We start from the raw sequence: 20,682 nt of genomic DNA on the forward strand, positions 1-20,682 counted from the left end.
CATCCACTTTCCATGCTTGCTTGTGATAAGTCCGTGTGCAGAATTTCTGTAGTTGGCAGTTGTGAGGGGAGGCAAATAGATCTATGTCTGGGTATCCCCATTCCTTTGTTATCATGCTGAAGACTTGTGGATCCAGTTTCCACTCATGGGGATACGTGAGGTTTCTGCTTAGTTCGTCTGCCAGAGTATTGTTCTTTCCTGGCAGGAATTGTGCTTGCAGGTGTACTTGATAAGTTGATGCTGTGTCCCACAAAGTCATGGCTTGTCTGCATAGGGGGTAGGAATGTGTGCCTCCCTGCTTGTTTATGTACCACATGACTGTAGTATTGTCCATCCTTATCAGTAGTTGTCCTGGATGGAGTAGATCCTTGAAAGCTGTCAGGGCATTCTGAACAGCAAGCATCTCTTTTTGATTGATATGTAGATGCATTTGGCTTGTGGACCATGTGCCCTGAATACATTTTCCTGCCATGTGTGCTCCCCAGGCATATTCTGATGCATCTGTTGTTATTGACTGCCTGGCTGTGGGTAGAGTGAATAGCTGTCCCTTGTTGAGGTGACAGGCATGTGCCCACCATCGAAACTCCTGTTGCAGGCAAGGAATGAGGGTAATTAATGCTTCCAGGCTTTGACAATGTTGAGTCCAGACACTTTTTAGGTACCATTGAAGCATCCTCATATGCAGTCTGGCATATGGAATTAGCAGAATGCAGGATGCCATGAAGCCCAAAGCCTGCAGAATTTTTCTTGCAGGTAACTGGGTCTTTGTTGCCAACATTTGTCTGGCGTGAGATAAGCCATCTGGGCAATTGTATTTAGGCTTGCACCCAGGAATATTCTCTCTTGAGAGGGTACTAGTTTTGATTTCTTTTCATTTACTGTGTACCCTAGGCAAATTAATAATCTTTTTATGAACGCCAGATGCTTTAGTAGAGTGTCCTTGTTCTCTGCTTGTATAAGGCAGTCATCCAAGTAAGGATATATTTGAATTCCTCTTTGTCTGCAGAATGCAATTACTGGTGCCAGGCATTTTGTGAAGACCCTGGGCACAGTAGATAAGCCAAAGGGCAGAGCAGAGAATTGGTAGTGCATTGAGCCAGCTATGAATCTGAGGTATCTTTGCAAGATTGTCTGATTGGGATATGCAGGTATGCCTCTTTTAGGTCCAAAGTTACAAGCCAAGCCTTTTTGCCCAGCATTGGCAGAAGCTGCTGCAGAGTTAACATTTTGAATTTTGGAACGTCCAGAAATGTGTTTAGAAAAGACAGGTCCAGTATTGGTCTCCAGGCTTTGTCCTTTCGGGTACCAAGAAAAGTCTTGAGTAAAATCCTTGTCCCTGCTCTTGTTGTGGTACTTGCTAAATGGCCCTCATGTTCATAAGGGACGAAACTTGTTTTTGTGCCTCTGCCCATTGATTGTGTGGCAGGTTTGGCATACCTCTTGCCTTTGGCAGGGTGTGAAAGTGGAATCTGTAGCCCTGGGACACTATATTCAATACCCATTTGTCCTGGGTGATCATTTTCCAATACTGAAAGAAATGTTTTCCCCCTAAGGGGGCTGCAAGAAGATAAGTGCTTGGTGCTGGCAGAGGCAAGTCATTGGGACTGTTTCCTGTATGGCTGTGCTTTGTCTTCTCCACTTTTAGAGGTAGAAGCACCCTACTGTTTAGGCCTGTATGAGCCCTGGGGCTGGGATCTGCCTCTGGGACATCTGTATCTGCCTCTTTGTGGCCTGTCCAACACTGGAAAGGACCAATTCTTTGTAGGCCAGTTCCTGCTAAATCTTGGTGGCTGAACCTGTAAAAATTCCTTTACTGTTTGCATAGATTTCGCTTTGTCATCCATTTTCTTCAAAACCTCCTCTGCTTTAACACCAAATAAAGTATCTTGCTGTAATGGAGCATCTAATAATTTTGCTTTAACATGATCAGGCAGATTTTGTTCCTTTAACCAAGCATGCCTCCTAATGACAGAACTCGTAACTGCGGCCCTGCAGGAGGCCTCCAGAGAATCAAAACCACATTGCAAAGTATGGCTTTCCCACTTGTTCAGTTGCATGCAATAAATCCTGCATTTCCTTATTTTCTGCACAATCAGAATTGGCCAACATTTTCTGTTTTAACAGTGACATTAAGTATTGCTGATATTTAATCATATGAAATTGACAATTTAAAGCCCTCACAGCCAAAGTAGCAGAAGTGTAAACCTTTTTCCCCCATCTGTCTAGTGCCCTTGAATCCCTGTCAGAAGGGATCGGGTTTTTTGCAGTAGCGGCCTTAACCCCTTTGGGACCCTGAGAAATAGTTTCTGGGTCAGCAGCAGGGTTTTTATAAAGAAATTTATGTGAATCTGGAACCCTGTAGTATCTGTCTGGTTTAACAGGAGCTGGAGGTAAGGAGTCTGGAGATAGGCCGGACTCTGAAAATACATCTTCTACAGTGTCTAGCACAGGAGGAATAGCAAGAGGTCTGTGCTGAGGAAGTAAAAGAAAATCTCTAAGCCTTTTCTTTAATTCTGAGTAATCTTGGCTCTCCCAGTGGAAGTGCTCCCTCATGGTATGCAGGGTTTCCCCAAAAGAATAATCCTCAGGAGGAGAGGCTGAAGGAATGGATTCTTCAGCATCAGAATCCTCATAAGGAGGAAGAGAGTATTCCTCTGCAGAAGAGGAGTCAGAGGAAATGGAAACCTGATCTGAAGAGTCATAGTCTGTCTCTTGCCTAGGCCTCTTATCAGGAGGGGGATGGGAACCCCTGATCAAGGTAATAAGGTCTTCGGCCATTTTGAGCATCTGTTTCTTAGGCATGGAAGTTTGTCCTGGAGAATGCTGTACTTGTTTCTTTGTCTTTAAAGCTGCTTTAGTCTTTGCTTTAGAAGCTGAAGTAGGCTTTACATATAGCTGTGTAGGTCTGAAAACACCCTCAGAAGCCGATGCCTGCTCAGCGGCTCCAGACCCATCTGAGGGAATGATTTCCGAGTGTCCAGTACCTTGAGTATCCAGAGGCCTAGCTGGCTCCACGTGGGAGTCGTCAGCGGCCAGTGGCTCTGAGGTAGCGGGCGTCAGGGGCTGCAAAAGCGCCTCACTGAGAACCAGTGAACTGGCGACAGACTTAGCGGAAGCCTCGTCGTCGGTTTTGGATCTCGGATGCCTGTCCTTCTCTTTTTCCTTGCGTTTTTTTAGAAACTCCGGTCGTTGGCTGTTCCGACGGCATTATATAATTGAATTTTCGGCCAAAGTAATGAAAAGCAAAATCAAACCGATGCTTAATAGTGCGTTGGTTGAATCTAGCACAAAACCGACAGCTAGCAACGTTATGATCAGGGCCTAGGCAAGGAATACAGTAAGAATGAAAATCCTTATGAGGTATTTGCTTCCCACAAGAAATACAATTGTTAACTTTTTCTGACATCGGTCTGGAGCACGAAAAAAGTTTCCCCAATGAGGTACTTAGCTTTAATGAAGAATTCGGATCTGAAATTCATCTGTGAAAATCTCAGGAGTTGGCCGACCGACACTTGCGAACTGCTTTTGCTTCGGGCACCGCGCGGCAAGAAAGACTGAAGAAAATGGCGTCGGCTGCATCTTTTATACCCCTGGCGCACTGACGTCAGGGAAGAGGCAACAGCAACCGATGCCGGGCCTAGACTTTGGAATTCTGGCCGACTGCGGGTAACCTGCCAGCAGGATAACCCAAGAGTAATGACTGCAACAGTGAAACACGATGAACATCGATGAATCTGTGGTGTCCATTGTCATTTTTCCTCAACACCCCCCCATCCATTTCTTTCAGGTGAGACCTAAGGGATACTCCTTTGGGAATGTGATTGTTCCGTGTTTGAGCTACAGCCTCTTTTTCTCTGCCTCTGTCTACCTTTTTGTATCAATTTGGTTTAAAGCATATGTTGTTTGTGACAGCAAACTCAATATGAGGTATGCTAGGACAGTAGAGCATTATGGGTAAAGGGAGGTGCTCAAGAGATGGATCCATGAATCTGGTAAAAGCGGTCAAACCAGATCTGAGGTTGGATCCTAGACCCATCAGTTGATGAAGAATTAAAGTGGACAATACAGATGCATCGATATGGTGAGTACATAACTTTTGTGTTCAGTGATCGGTCCTTCTTCCAGCCACAGAAAGAAAAAGTTAAGCAAACCGTCCTTGCCACCACAGCAGTTTAACCAAAGGTTAAGTTCAGCCAAAGGTGGGTGACCCTGCTGTGGCCATAGCTCATTCCTCACACTAATCATTTACCCTTGAATCCCTCTGGTGTAGCCCTGCAGCTATTGTGGAGTGGGGGATAGCCACGTCCTCTGCGAAAAGCTGCTCTTGTTGATCCTGGGAGAAGGGAGCAGGGAAGATAGGTCAGAATGTTGAGCACTTCCCTGGCGAAGCTACTGTAACCATTAATAACACCTTTTTCCTTCTCAAAAAGAAGCCAAAAACTGAACAGTTGTCTTCTTATCTTCATATTTCCTTAGACAAAAGTAGTTTATTAGGTGTAGCTTAGGGTTCAATTCAGGCTGTTGATCCTTCTTATAAGGTGGTTTCTGAAAAAGAAAAGGAGATACCTCTTTTCTTGAAGAGATTCAAGATTCAGAATCTCGACAGGAAGATGGAAGGGACAGATACAGGGATTTTGCCCTTGATTTTCTGATTCATACTTGGAGGAGAGCTCATTTTCTGATTCTACCTGTAGTTTTTTTTCTCTGAGACTATTCAAGAATTTGCCAGTGTTTTCAGAGTGAGAACACCAGATCTGAAGTAGGCACTTCATTTGTCAGCAACCTTTGGGATACGGATCCGATCTCGGATCTGAGCTGGCAACTTCTACCACAGCATAGATCCGAGCTCCTAGCTCCTCCCTTTACCCATAATCCCCTGCCAACCCTGACTGACCTCAGATCTAGTTTGCCGCGCTTCAAGCTACAAGCTAGGTTCCTGAGCTCCTGGTATTGTCGAACTTTGTGAGAAAAAATTTTCAATTTTTCTTCCTTTCTCTTTGTGTGAGTGAGAGCAATTGTTTAGGCATTCCGTATAGCCCTTTTTTTTTCACCTCTCTTAAATTTAATTTAATTTAATTTGTGATCCTTCTCCTCCCTGCCCTCACTGGTTGTAGTGTGTGTGTGTGGTGTGTATAGGGGCCTAGTGGGTGTGTTTCCTTTATTTTATAATGTAGGAGGCCCCGAAAGCCACTTTTTCAAAGTGCACCGAGTGTGGCCATAAGCTTTCACCGGCGGATGGCCTCACTCGGTGCGTTAGATGCCTTGGGGTTGAACACCTCTCCTCTGGATGCGCAATCTGCGCGGCGTTCAACCCCAGGGCACTTAAAGGACCGGAGTTCGAAGCTGATTCTGGCGGGCCTTTTGCCCCCAGATCCGGCTCCGGCCTCCGGTGCTTCTGTGGCCGCTACCCAGCCTTCAGTGGCGGCCACTCCTGCCTCCCTTCCTCCGGTCAGGACTCAACCTCCCGCTTCGGCTCCGGAGGATAGGGAGGCCAGGAAAGCCAAGTGGAGAGAGAAGCACCATAAGCGGCGGGCCGAGGACTCCTCCTCGGCCCCGCTCGCCAAACGGGCTTCTCCCTCCAGAGCTTCTGGGTCGCCTCCTCCTCGGATCCGGTCCCCTTGTTTCTCACCGGGACACGAGGAGGAGTTTACCCGGCCCCGTCGAGGTCATCGAGGCGGCACTCCAGGCCTGCCTCGGTGGCCTCTTCGAGGTCCACTTTTAGTATGTCAGATGCAGACATGGACCGGATGATGAGGAGGTTCATCCAGGCCCAGCTGCAGATGGGAGTGCTCTTGCCTCCCCTCGGGGAGCTCGACCCATTTTTGCTCCAATCGCTCCTTCTCCGACCCGTTTTCGGGTTGAGCATTGACCGAGCCGCGTTGGATCCGGGGGCGGGTCGGAGCCGACAGTGCTGGGCACTTCGGCTCTGACTGGTCCCTCGGGCTTGTTGGATCCGACCTCTCGGGGTCCGAGGGTGGAAGAGGAGGCATGTGGACTCCCCCGAGTCCCTTACGGAAGATACGGACTTAGATGAAGGGGAAGACTCCCCAAGATCACCCCCCGAGGATGTCTCCTTTGGAGACATCATGGATATGCTTAGGATTAGGGGGGGGTTGGTCTGCCCCCAAGGCTTCCTCCGATGAGTCCGTATTCCTAGAGGCGTTCGAGGCAGGGCCATCTACCTCTTGGGTGTCCCCTCCCCCCCGACCCCCTGGTGGACCTTATTTCCACCAGGGCTTGGAAGGAGCCGGACACTGTAGAGCCAGTCCCCAAGCGCCCAGATAGGATCTTGAGTGCCCCTGCAGAGAGAACCCATTGGAGCAGAGGTCCCCCCGTGGATGCCATGTTGGTGGCGGCGGGCACCAAGAGAGAGTTGGCTCAGGAGAGCTCCGCGGTCCACCCACCGAGCAAGGAGTCTCGTGCGATGGACCGCCTTGGGAAGCGGGCCTTCAGTTCAGCAACCTTCTCGTTAAGGGCACTGAATTATATGGCACACGTCATCCGGATGCAGCGGGATCTAATAAAAGAATACGCTGCTTCCCCCCCAGAGTCCATGTCGGAAGGGGACAAACAACTGTACTCCTCCCGAATGTCTACTCTGCGTTCCATTTCTAACACCTCTATGCGGCTCTTGTCTCACGCCACTGAGGGAACCGCTAGAGCTGGCGGAGTCGGCCTGGTCATGAGGCAACAAGCCTGGCTCCGACATTGTGACTTCTCGGAACCCTTTAAGGCATCATTCGCGAATGCCCCCTTTGATGGTTCTGCACTGTTCGGCAAAACCGTTCGCGACACTTTAGTCCAGAGCGAGAAAGACGGGAAGACTCTGTCTGCTGTCGGAGTCCGCTTCTCTGCTCCCCAGAGGTCCTTTTCCAAGAACCAAAAGGGTCAGAAGAAGATGTGGTTCCGGAAATCGCAGCAATCCCAGTCTGCTCCGGACAACCAGTCCTCTCGTGGCAGAGGAGGACAGGGAGGACGCCGCCCTAGAGGCAGAGGGGTCCCAGGAATTTTGGGTCCAGAGAACCCTTCTCTGAGAGTCCCACACAGAACCTCTGAGGGGTTGCCCGACTGCTCCTCTCTGGAGGCAGTGTGGGGACGTTTTTCGAGGCACCTAGCAACATGGGAGTCCATAACGACAGATTGCTGGGTGCTTCGAATAATATCCAGAGGTTACCAAATTCCCTTTATTGTAAACCCCAAAACCAAAAGCCTCCCCGACGTACCACCCAGTCAGAGGGAGGCGGCTGCTACAGAAATTCAGCAGCTTTTACAAAAAAGAGCCATCCAACCCGTCACCCCAGATCAGCTCGGATCAGGGTTTTACTCCAGGTTCTTTCTGGTGCCAAAAAAGACGGGGGACTTGAGGCCCATCCTCGACCTCTCTCTCTTGAACCTGGCAGTCCCCAAAGAAAAGTTCCGGATGGTCACGCTGCAATCTATTCTCCCTCTGTTACGGGAGAACGACTGGATGTGCTCGATAGACCTCAAGGATGCATACTATCACATTCTAGTGGACAGACACTCCAGGGGGTTTCTCCGCTTCTGGCTGGGAGCCAGTCACTTCCAGTTCAGGGCCCTCCCCTTCGGTCTCACCTCAGCCCCCAGGGTGTTCACCAAAGTCTTGGCAGTAATAGCGGCCCACCTGAGACTCTAGGGAATTCAGGTCTTCCCGTACCTGGACGACTGGCTCCTCATCGCCCCAACAAGACATCTACTCTGTTCATGCAGGGATTACTTCCTCAATCTTGCTCCACGCCTAGGGTTGACTGTCAGCATGGCCAAATCCTCTCTGGCTCCTACACAGGTAATAGATTTCATAGGGGCGAGATTGGATTCCAGACTAATGCTTGCTTTCCTGACTCCAGATCGGCTTCAGAACCTGAGGTTGCATGTACAGGCCATCCTCCAACTCCAAGCCCCACCAGCGGATTTGGTCCTGAGGGCTCTAGGATCCATGGCGGTAGCAATTTCTCTGCTGCCCTTAGCCCGTCTAAATATGAGGGTCCTAAAGTGGACCCTCCAGGTACAATGGTCCCTGTCCCGCAACACTCTGTCTCATCCCATTCCCCTAAGCAGGGCTTGCAGAAGGTCGCTCATGTGGTGGCTCCAGTCTCCGAGCCTCCACACGGGACACTCATCTCGATGCCTCTTCCCATCGCCACAGTGACCACGGACGCCTCTCGCCTGGGGTGGGGGGGGGCACTATTCAGGCAGAACGGTCCAAGGCACGTGGAACGACATAGAGACCTCCTTGCATATCAATGTCCTAGAGATGAGGGCGGTGCTTTTGACGCTGCAGGCACTTCACAGCCTTCTTCCGATTGGGACGATTGCGGTACAAACAGACATGTCAGTTGTCTGGTACATCAACAAACAGGGGGGAACCAGGTCTTATCCTCTTTGTCGTGAGGCCATGAGAGTGTGGGAATGGGCGATATCCACCAACCGCTTTCTCATTGCAACGCACATTCCGGGATGGTCCAACATCTTAGCAGACAGGCTCAGTCGTACAGTTCTGACCCCATACGAATGGTCTCTCAATCCTCTAGTAGCGGAGTGAGTGTTTGCCCGATGGGGGCAACCCTGTTGCGATCTTTTTGCCTCTCCCTCAAATACCAAATGCAACAGTTACTTCGCTCTGATCCCCCCTCAGGGGGAATCCCCGAGAGACTCTCTAGTACATGCTTGGCCTCCCGGTCTTCTTTAAGCTTACCCTCCACTGCCCCTGATGCTAAAACTTTTATAGAAAGCCAGTCGGTTGGGGAGCAAGATGATCCTCATTGCCCCATTCTGGCCTCGTCAGACGTGGTTCCCGTATCTATGGTCTCACATGATTCATCCGCCCTGGATTCTGGATCCCATTCCGGATCTCATTACTTACCCTCTGGGTCTTCCGACCCCCAACCTGGTCAACCTCAAGCTGACGGCTTGGTTGCTCCAGTTCCACTCCTGATAAGGACTCCCGGAATTTCCTCACCAGTCAAAGCTATTCTAGTAGCAGCACACAAGCCATCCACCAGAAAGGTCTATCGGAGTAAGTGGAAACGTTTCTCCATCTGGGCTGAGCACCGTCACTTAGATCCTTTTACGGCGCCTTTAACTTCAGTTTTGGATTTCCTAACTACACTCTTTCATCAGGGGGCTAGCTGCTCTACAGTCAAGGTACAACTAGCAGCGATTTCGCACTATCATGTAGGGCATGAGTCGGGCCCTCTTATTACCTCCAAGCTCTGTAAAGCTTTTCTTAGGGGTACCTTCCTCCTCAGACCTCCTGTTCGGGAGGTAGTACCCCCATGGGATTTATCGTTGGTTCTACAGGCCTTGACAAAGCCCCCTTTCGAGCCGGCGGCCACGGTTGATCTTAAATACCTCTCTTGGAAGACGGCCTTTCTGGTGGCCATTACTTCAGCTAAAAGAGTCTCTGAACTTCAGGCTCGCTGTGTCAAACCACCGTATTTGGCCTTCCATCAGGATAGAGTTTACCTCAGGATCAATCCGTCCTTTCTACTCAAGGTATCTTCGGAAGCTAACATTAATCAATCTATTAATCTTCCTGTGTTCTTCCCCAACTGTCAGAACAAAGGAGAGTATCAACTACATTCTTTGGACGTGCACAGACAATTGCGTTTTTATATTAATTGAACTGCTGGTCATAGACAATCCGACCAGTTGTTTGTCTCCTTCGCAAAAACTAATTTAGGCAATCAGTTTCTAAAGTTACCCTATCACGGTGGATAGCTAATTGTATCCTCTTAGCATATCACAGTTCGGGAAGGCCTGCACCTCAGGGAGTCCACGCTCATTCTACTAGAGCCATTGCTACATCGGCTGCGTTTAGATCTAGGGTTCCCTTGGATGATATTTGTTCCGCAGCCACTTGGGCTTCATCTCATACCTTTATCAGCCATTACAAAGTGGATGTTGTCTCCCGAGGTAGGGCGTCCTTTGGCTCTGCAGTGCTCCGGAATATCCTTCCATAAAGGCCACCCAAGATTCAGGTAGCTGGGGACTCTGTCCCAAAGGTTGCTGACAAATGAAGTGCCTACTTCAGATTAAGAAGTTATGTACTCACCATAACGTTCCATCTGAGTAGGTATCTTCATTTGTCTGCAACCATCCCCCCCTCCTTCCCCCTGACCAATACGATTCTGACTAGGAGTTGTCCTAGATGAGTCCCTTCTGGGACATAGTAACAGTTGTTATATGGGGCAAACTTGATCTGAGGTCAGTCAGGGTTGACAGGGGATTATGGGTAAAGGGAGGAGCTAGGAGCTCGGATCTATGCTGTGGTAGAAGTTGCCAGCTCGGATCCGAGATTGGATCCGTATCCCAAAGGGTGCAGACAAATGAAGATACCTACGCAGATGGAACGTTATGGTGAGTACATAACTTCTTATTTCTCAGTCCCTAAGGGGGAAAAACAACTATTACCTGTCACAGAAGCAATTTCCAGAAATTCAACCATCCCCTTAGTTCTGTCAACTCTGGAGGATGTGAGCCATTAAAGACATTATTTATATATAATTAGGTTATTTAGAAATATTCTGTTTATATATAACTAATGAATGTCTTTAGTGCTTTTCATTATACTCTACTAGGATTGCTTGTTTATGTATTTCAATAAAGGATATCCTGTTTTTAACTGAACTATGGACTACCTACTATTTTATAGTACATATTTTAAGTTCGATTTTTATTAGTGAACTAGGTACATAACATTTCAAGGAATGAACGTCACACCCTCCACATTGTGAAGTTTGTGCTTGGTTTGTTTTTGACCCAGTATACGTTGCATACTGGGTATTCTGAAACTTCGAGGGGTACCACAGATTTTTCTTTTTGGAGTACTTATATTAATTGCAAGACAAGCTGCAGTAGTAATAGAAGAGGGAATAATATATAATCAGTTTTCAGCAGGGAGTATTACTTTCAGGTGGGGACTGGAATTTGATTTGCAGCAGTGAAGATGCATCTCTGGGGCCCAGAAGGGAAAATATAACGAAAGAGGGTGGATTTTTCAAGAAATTTATGCAAATATTTTGCATGGAAGAGGTGAATTCAGTAGTGGGAGTTTAGTGTGAATTTGCATATTATTCCCTAAGGTACAAAAAAGTACAGTTTTGTACCTACCATAAATGTAGATGTTCGAGGATCCACATTGCTGCAGTCCTAACTATTGGGTAGTCCGCTGTCCAGTCGGCCCGAATACCAAAGTATATGGCTGACGTCGGTCAGGGCGCATTAGACTGACGTCAGTACGTCAGGGTACTAATGCGCATGACCGACGTCATATCCTCAGTCTTTTCTTGCCCCAGATGTCAGAAGACCCTGAAAAGCTAAGGCCAAAACCAAAAATTCCGAACATACCTGCACCAAAAATATGTACAATATATACAAAATTACCAGAATATAACCTCACCTACACAACCACCCTTAAACACAGAGGGAAGGAGGGAGGTAAATTGGACTGCAGCAATGTGGATCCTCGAACATCTACATTTATGGTAGGTACAAAACTGTACTATGTTCTTCATTCCACATTGCTGCAGTCCTAACTATTGGGTAGAATCCCAAAGCAGAGGTAAGGGAGGCTGGCAAATCATAAGGAAGCAGGAACTGACAACATGCCTTGCAAAATAGCTGTGGCAAAACCAGCCCTAGACTTAGAGTAGAGAGGAAGGTGATAATGCTTAGAGAAAGTATGCACTGAACTCCAAGTAGCTGCCTCCAAAATATCCTTAGTGGCCACCCCTTAGAAATGCTGTAGAAGTGGCAGTAGCCCTAGTGGAATGAGGCCTAATTCCAGCTGGAATCTCCTTGCCATGATGGGAATAACAAAATGCAATGCAAAACCCAATCCACCTAGAAATAGTTTGTTTTGACACAGGCTTGCCCTGCGAACCCAAAGCAAAAGAAACAAACAACTGCTGAGACTGCCTAAAATCCTTAGACCTGCTCAAATAATAACGCAATTGCCTGTGTACATCTAAAGTGTGCAAAATCTTTTCCCCTTTATTTTGGGGATCTGCATAAAAAGTAGGCAAATGAATAGTTTGGTTTAAAGCCACACTAGAAACCACCTTAGGCATAAAGGAAGGATTAGTACGTAAAGATACCCTATCCTTATGAAAAATCAAAAAGGCTCTACCGCCATAAGGGCCTGCAACTCAGAAACCCTTCTTGCAGAAGTAATGGCCAACAAAAAGCAGTCTTCCATGACAAATATTTCAATTCAGCAGTAGCCATGAGGCTCAAAAGGTTGTAGAGTTAGTTTCTCCAACACAAAATTGAGATCCCAAGCAGGAGTAGGAGCTCTACGTGGGGGTCTTATATTCTTTGCCCCTCTAAGAAATTGCTTGAACAAAGGATGCGAAAACAATGGTGGGTCACAATCATAGTGAGCTGAAATTGCTGCAGCATGAATCTTAATGGAAGAGAAAGACAAACCTTTGTCCAATAACTCAGTAAGATATTGAAGAGCCACACTCAAATTAGGCTCAGAAATCTCCAAATTGTTTGCTGCACTCCAAAATAAAAATCTCTTCCATTTTTCTGCGTACACTTTCCTTGTACTAGGTCTTCTGGCTTCCATAATCACATTTAAAACTTGTTGAGGAAGTTGAGACCTGCTGTCTTTCAAAACAGAATATGCCAGGCTGTTAGATGAAGAGATTGAAGCTTGACATTGAGCAGGTGACCGTCCCTCTGAGACAACAGGTGTGGAATCAAGGGTAAAGGCCATGGAGGCTTCCTTACCAGACTCCTCAGTAATGGGTACCAGTGCTGCGAGGCCAATCTGGAGCTATTAAAATCATCCTTGGCTTGTCTTGTCTGACCTTTAGAAGCACCTTTGGGAGAAGAGGCAGAGGTGGAAAAGCATACACATGAAGATTTTTCCAACTGAAAGAAAGAGCATCCACTTTCCAAGCTGTGTGATGAAACCTCTTTGTGCAAAACTTTGGCAGCTGGTGGTTTAGTGGAGAAGCGAACAGATCTATGTCTGGAGTTCCCATGACACTGTCAATTTTGAAATACATGAAGATCCAGTTTCCACTCGTGGGGATCCATGATTTGTCTGCTTAACACATCTGCTAAGGAGTTCTGTGCTCCGGCAGAAACCTTGCCTGAAGAGTTAGTTGCAAGCTGAGCGCAGTCTCCCATAAAATCATTGCTTGCCTGCACAATGGGTAAGAATGTGTTCCCCCTTGTTTGTTGATGTACCACATGACAGTTGTGTTGTCTGTTAGAATCAACACCTGCCCTGGAAGAAGTAACTCCTTGAAAGCCATTAATGCAAACTGGACTGCTAACATCTCTTTCATGTTGATATGTAGATGCTGTAGTCTGGCAGGCCACTTGTCTTGTATCCACTTTCCATTTAGATGAGCTCCCAAGCAATGTCTGAGGCATCTGTCGTTAGAATCTGACTCGCCTCTGGCCGGGTCACAGAGAGTCCCTTGTTTAGGTGACATTCCTGAGCCCACCACAAAAATTCCTTTTGAATGCAAGGTATTATTTGAATGACAGTGTCCAAATCCTGGCAGTGCTGTGTCCATACATTTTTGAGATACCATTGCAGCTTCCTCATATGCAGTTTGGCATTGGGAAGCACCAGAATACAAGATGCCATGAACCCTAAGGCTTGAAGGACTGTCCTTGCAGTCAGCCCGGACTGAAGAGATAGTTGATGGAAGTAACTGGAAAGATTCTTTTGTTTGTCCGGGGTTAAAAGGCCATCTGGGCTGCTGTATTCAGTCTCACACCCAGAAAGCACATGTCTTGAGAGGGTACTAGACTGGACTTTATTTCGTTCACAGAATACCCTAGGCATCTTAGCACTGCTATGACATAATCCAAATGCTGTAGAAGGTCTTCCTTTTCTTGAGCTAGAATCAGGCAGTCGTCCAAGTAAGGATAGATTTGAATTCCTTTTAGCCTGAAGTAAGCTATCACTGGAGCCAGAACCTTTGTGAATACTCTGGGCGCAGTGGATAAGCCAAAGGGCAATGCAGAGAACTGATAATGAGAATTTCCAGCTCGACAACGCAGATACTTCCTGCAACTTAGTCTTATAGGCACATGAAGGTAAGCTTCCTTGAGATCTAAAGTTACCATCCAGTGATCCTTGCCCAGAAGAGGTAAAAGCTGTTGTAACGTCAACATTTTGAACTTGGGAATGTCCAGATAAGTGTTGAGGATAGATAAATCCAAAATTGGCCTCCACGTGTTCCCCTTCTTCGGTACTAGGAACAGGCGAGAATAAAATCCTAGGCCCCTTTCTGGCACAGGAACTGGCTGAATGGCCCCTATGTGGAGCAACAGGGAAATTTGCTTGTAACCGTGGTGAATGATATCCAGAACCCATCTGTCTTGGGTAATTAAATCCCAATTTTCTTTGAAAAGAGACAGCCTTCCTCCCAAAGGTGCTGCCAGGCGAGAATGTACTGGCAGCTGAAAAGGCAGGTCATTGGGTCTGCTTACGAAAGGACTGACCCCTGCCCTCACCAGAAGTCTGAGCAGGGGAACTCCCTGTCCTAGGCCTAAAAGAACCTTGAGCTCTGCCCCTACCACGTCTAGACCTACCCCTAGACTGGGAATCATAAGCAGGATAAGTCCATCCCGTAGTAGGCCAATTTCTACTAAACTTGGAGGCTGCACCTGCAAAAATCCTTAACAGTTTGCATAGACTTAGCCTTGTCCTCCATTTTCTTTAAGACTGCTTCCACAGGCGAACCAAACAACACATCAGACTGCAAAGGAGCATCCAAAATCCTTGTTTTAACATGCTCAGCTAAATTCTGATCTCTCAACCAGGCATGCCTACGAAGAACAGAACCAGTGGCAGCCACCCTCGAGGAGGCCTGCACAGCATCAAAACCACATTGCAAGGAATGTTTACCCACCTGTTCAGACACATGAACTAAATCCTGCAACTCTTTACACTCAATACCTTCTGCCAGAGCATCCACCTTAGATTTCAATTGTGAAAGGAGATAATTCTGATATTTTAACATGTGAAACTGACAGTTCAACGCCCTCATGGCTAAAGTGGAAGAAGTATACACTTTCTTTCCCCATCTATCCAAAGCCCTTGCCTCTTTATCAGGAGGAACAGGATTTTTAACAACAGAGGCCTTCACACCTTTAGGCCCCTGAGAGACAGTTCCCGGGTCTGCCCTAGGACTCTTAAAAAGATACTTATGAGCTTCAGGCACCCTATAGTACCTATCCGGTTTAACTGGGGCAGGAGGCAAAGAATCAGGATTGAGGGAAGCCTCTGCAAAAACATCTTCCACCACATTCAGAACAGGAGGTATAGCTAAAGGCCTATGCTGGGGTAAAAACAAGAATTCCCTAAGCCTCTTCCTGGAATCAGAGAAATCTTGACCTTCCCATTTAAAATGCTCCCTCATGGAATGCAGAGTCTCTGAAAATGAAAAATCCTCAGGAGGAGAAGCTGAAGGAGTAGAGTCATCCACATCAGAATCAGAATAAGGAGGATACTCCTGCAAGTCTTCAGCCGAAGACTCAGAAGCCTCCGAACATTGCTCAAAACTCTCAAACTTAGGTTCCACCCTAGGCCTCTTATCAGGAGGGGGCATAGAATCTCTAATCATAGTAATCAAATCCTCTGCCATTTTAAGCATATGTTTCTTAGGCAAAGACCCTGAAGCACTAGGAGAAACCCCCACTGAAGTTAAACTTGGCCTGCCTCTCAAAGAAGCCTTGGAAACAGAAGGGGAGGCTCTAACCACCTTAGGAAGAGAGGGAAGAACAGCCACCTGAGAAGCCCCCTCAGCCTGGCCTACTTCCTGCGAGGATACATCCTGTAACAGTAAAGTCTCTCCCTGAGACTCCAAAGAAACACCTGGCAAAACCTCCGGCTCCACTGAGCCTTCTAAAGATCCGGCGTCTGGGACTGTCGGTTCTTCCACTCTAGGCTTTGCTGCTTTGTCCTTGCGCTTTTTGGCGGCGGGCCGGAGCCTCCGGCGGCATTTTATAATTACAACGCTTTCCAAAACTAACCTGGCACAGTCTAACCTTCTCTTAATAGTGCGTTTGTTAAATCTAGCACAAGAGCGGCATCCAACAACGTCGTGCTCAGGCCCTAAACAAGGTATACACAAAGTATGGTAATCCCTATGAGGTATCTGTTTCCCACAAGAAATACAGTTATTCACTTTTTCTGACATCCGGTTAAATACTGAGGCAAGAAAAACCAAAATATTCCCAACGGGTACTTAGCCAACTTTGATTCGGTCTGAAACTCTGACTTCAGAAACTTTCAGAACGCCAACCTGCACTCGCAAAATTGCTTCTGCATCGGACCATGCGGTAAAAAAGACTGAGGATATGACGTCGGTCATGCGCATTAGTACCCTGACGTACTGACGTCAGTCTAATGCGCCCTGACCGACGTCAGCCATATACTTTGGTATTCGGGCCGACTGGACAGCGGACTACCCAATAGTTAGGACTGCAGTAATGTGGAATGAAGAACATCTGGGCTAGGCTGGACAGGGATTGCATTTTACAGGAACATTTGCATTTAATTGAAAGTTTTGATACATATCCAGTAACTAGTTTAGATCATGCGCCAATAATAACTATAATAAAAATAAGACACTGGCACTTTTCCACCTATCTGCTAAAAAGAGAGGAATTTAAGTAATGGGTAGTGGAAATTATTCAGGAGTTGTTAGAGAAGATGGCAATTTCTTCTGAAAATACAGGTAGGGAATGGGGTAAAATTAAAGTGGAGTTCAAAAATAGGATGGAAATAAAGGAAAAAAGAGATAGTTAAGAAGTAACGAGAATTATTTAGAGGAACTGGCAAAGATTAAAGTATTGCAGAGTAGGGTAGTTTCACAGAACAAGAAGAGAAGCAATTGCAGAATGCTAAGCAGAAAATAAGGGATTACCTAGATAATATGCATGTAGTTAGAAATACTGTTATTAAGCAACTCTTTTTGATAATAACTCCAGAGCACAAAAACTTTTAGTGTAATAACTCAGGCAAGAGAAATTAGGGAGCCTACAACAAGAACGTTGACCAGAGATCCTGTAGAGAGGTACTAGAAGTATTTGGGAAATTTTATGAAAATCTGTATAAAGCAGAGAAATATGGAAATCAAGAAATGGTACAAATGGAAATGTTTATGGGCGAATTAAATATGCCAAGTTTAGAGGTAGATGAGGCTCAGTTACTAACAGAATAGGAGGAGATGAGATAAAAACAGTGATGTATAACCAAGGAAAGTCCCCAGGAATAGATGGTATTTCTGTGAAAATTTGGAAGCTAGGAGGGAAGACACTGATAAAGATCCGGAAGATTTTGTTTAACAGTATTTTAAAAAGTGGAGAAGCACCAACATCCTGGAAGAAAGCAGTGGTGGCTGTAATACCTAAAGATGGTAAAGATCCATCAGGTCCAGCTTCATATAGGCCCATTTCATTTCTAAACAATGATTACAAAGTGTTTATCTGCAGTGGCTAAGGGAATGGCAAAGGTGATGCCAAAATTGATGGATGTGGATCATTGTGGTTTTGTGGAGGGGAGGCAAACATTTGACATTAATAGAACAATGATGATCCATAAGGAAGCAGAATGTAAGAAGGTGCCACTGTTGTTGGTGGGTCTTGATGCAGATAAAGCATTCAGTAGAGTAAGCTGGAAGTTTATGAACAGGGCAATGGAAGCATTTGCATTCCCTGATATAATTATAAGGCTGATTAGGAGGATATGTGAGGGATCGGAGGTGGAAATTAAAGTGGGTGAGTACCTCTCTGATAAGTTCTTTTTGAGCAGAGGAACCAGGCAGGGATGTTCTCTTTCCCTTTCATTTGTTTTATATTTAGAACCATTGGCAAGGAAAATAAGAGACTTAGAAATTCAAGGATTTAATCAGTATGGTAGTCAAGAAAAGCTGGCTTCATTGCAGATGATATTACTTTATACCTGCTAAAACCAGAAAAGAAACGTTTTGAGATAGTTTCAGGTTTTGGGATACAAAATGAATGAAAATAAAACAAAGGCAGTAGCTGTGAACTATGTACCCACACATGAATTGGTTTTAGCAATACCTCTATTTACAGGGACATGATAAAATGAAGTATTTAGGAGTATGGACTAAAAAGGATTCTGTTATGGCCGCTAAGGATATGTGAGAAGAAACTAAACAAAAGATAATATAAAAACTGAAGCTCTGGCTGCATATTGCTATCCATATTCATAAAACAAAGTGTTTTTAGTCACTTTAGTTTTATACACAGGTCAGCCATATTTTTATGAACCAGAGGAGAAGTTGGGGATAACAATAAAGAGTTGAAGGATTTTATCTGGAGGGGAAGATGGCAAGAGTCAAATGGGATAAGCTGATTCTTCTAGTAGAACAAGGTGGTTTGGGATTACCTGTTTTGAAGGGGTATTTCATAGCTACACAGTTAAGTATTCTATATGTAGCACAAGCAGAAAGTTATAATTCAGAGTAGAAATGAATGATGAAACATGGGGGAAGCTCAAGAAACTAGGAGAGACTGGGATTTTGGATGCAGATCCTTAAGGAGAAGAACAATAACCATTCAGAATATTATAGTCATAAAGTAGAAGAAAGCATTCTAAGAACTAAGCCAAACATATGAATGGCAAAAGGAGATTCTGCTGATAGGGGTGACTGCAATTAGGGATACAGACAGTAGGCAAAAGGGGACTGGAATTTACTGGAGAAAACTGGCAAAGGAACCAAGGTATTGGGAGCAAATAAGAGAGGGAAAGGTAATAGAATGGGAACAATGTTGTTTGGACTACAGGCTAGAGGTGGTGGGATTCTAAGTGAAAGACCAACACTGTGAAGTTTTTACTAGAATCTGGAACAGAAGCTGCTGTTAAAAAAGGATAATTAGTAGTAGAGCATATAAAATATTGCATGATAACTATAAGAACCCATCAGAGGAGGTTAGAAAAGATTGGCAAGAGAGACTGGATAAGCAATTCACAAAGAAACACTGAAGGGGATATATGTATATCTCCCAAATATGCAACAAAGTCAAAAAGATTTAGAATCATTGCTTGGAAATGTTTACATAGGTATTTTTATACTCTTAAGTAAACTCCATAGAATTTTTCCTCAGGTAGGTACCAGAATGGTGGCAAAACTGGTGCAAAGACCAACACTTACACCAAGAAAATCACCAGCAGGACAAATGAAAAATAAAAACAGTGTGATTTCCATTTGTCCTGCTGGTAATTTCCTCAGGTAGGTAGCAAATGTTGGAGGTGTGATGGGGAAGAAAGAGGTAATTGAAAACATATTTTTGGGAGTGTAGTGACTGGAAGACTTCAAATATTGCCTGCAGACTACTCTGTCAGAAATACTGGGTGAGTAAATTGGTATAACTAAGGACATTGTTTTGAACTGTGATACAGAATCAGAATTGCCTAGACGTAGTAAGGCCTCGTTGAGTCATCATGGTGGCTGTCAAAAAGCAATTACTAGAAAATGGAAATCAAGGTCTAAACCAGCTGTATTAGAAGTAGTGAATATAGTAACAGAGATAAAACAACTGGAAGTGGGATCATTAGAAAAGGGTAAGGGCAAATTACAGAAAACAATTGGAATTGTGGTAACAATACAAGCAGAATAATGTTTTGGAGGAGGAATGACATTTGTTGGATAGATTATAATTTATTTATAAATTTAAATGTATTTATAATGTTTGCATTGAAAAATATTTCAGTCTGGATTGTTTTCATTTATATAAATGTATGATTGCCTGTGTTATAAGTGATAATTTAGTAAAGATGTTTCTTGTTTAAAAAAATAGTCTTTTTTTTTTACTCCTCCACACAGGAGAACAAGAAAACTGTTCTTCCACAGGAAAAAATAGATTTAAATCTATATCTGTTTCGTTTTTTTTTTTTTTTTTTTTACTTAGACTTCACTCACTGCAAAGGAGTACCACAGGATTTGGGGTTTCATGGCTTCTATGATTCTCATGATTGCCTTGGCAAGAGTGCACACGAAAATTGTACAGTGGTATCTGATGTCTGTCTGGTTCTACTGCCCAACATGCTTTCTCTTTTCAAATCCCATTGCTGGGCGTGTCAGAAATCACTTGATGGAAATAGCAAATTTCCCTAATCCCAAGTATCCCCTTCTCCAAAGCCCCCAGTCACCACAGATGCCTCAGATGTTCCTTGGGGAGCAGTTTAAAGAGCGTAAAAGTCCTGGGTGTGTGGGACACCAAGGACAGACAATCACATAAATATTAAAAAAATGCTCGCCCTGATCAAGACACTCTACTGTCTGAATCTTTTGGTCCCCTCGACCTCTTAAAGTTGTTACAGACAAGACCACAGTTGTGGTACATCAACAAGCAAGGGGTAACCAGTTTTTGAAAGGGGTTTGCATAAGAGGCCTCCAAGAAAACCAGTTGACCATCCTTTGGATCTTAATTTTGTATAAGAGAAGCTAAAACTTACTCCATTTGAACTAGCTAAACCAGTTGACTTGAGGTTTTTGACATGGAAAACAGTTTTACTGATTGCTCTGACAAGAGGGGTATTGTAAGTTGTAAGTCAGCAGTATCTCATTTTCCACAAAGATGGGGGTTCTTTGAGAATTAATCCTTCCTTTATGCCTGAAGTGGTATCTGAGTGTACTTTAAGCCGAACTATCCATC

At 45.2% G+C, this 20,682-nt stretch overlaps 1 protein-coding gene across 5 annotated transcripts in view; it reads left to right on the top strand.

The window, feature by feature from the left end:
- The window catches only part of PPP1R13B (protein phosphatase 1 regulatory subunit 13B), a 2,314,431-nt gene that overhangs the window by 2,221,877 nt on the left and 71,872 nt on the right, over positions 1-20,682 (top strand). The window lies entirely within an intron of this gene.

This window comes from Protopterus annectens, chromosome 6.part0, assembly GCF_019279795.1.
Source record: "Protopterus annectens isolate FY-2018-M chromosome 6.part0, PAN1.0, whole genome shotgun sequence".
Taxonomy (NCBI): Eukaryota; Metazoa; Chordata; order Ceratodontiformes; family Protopteridae; genus Protopterus; species Protopterus annectens.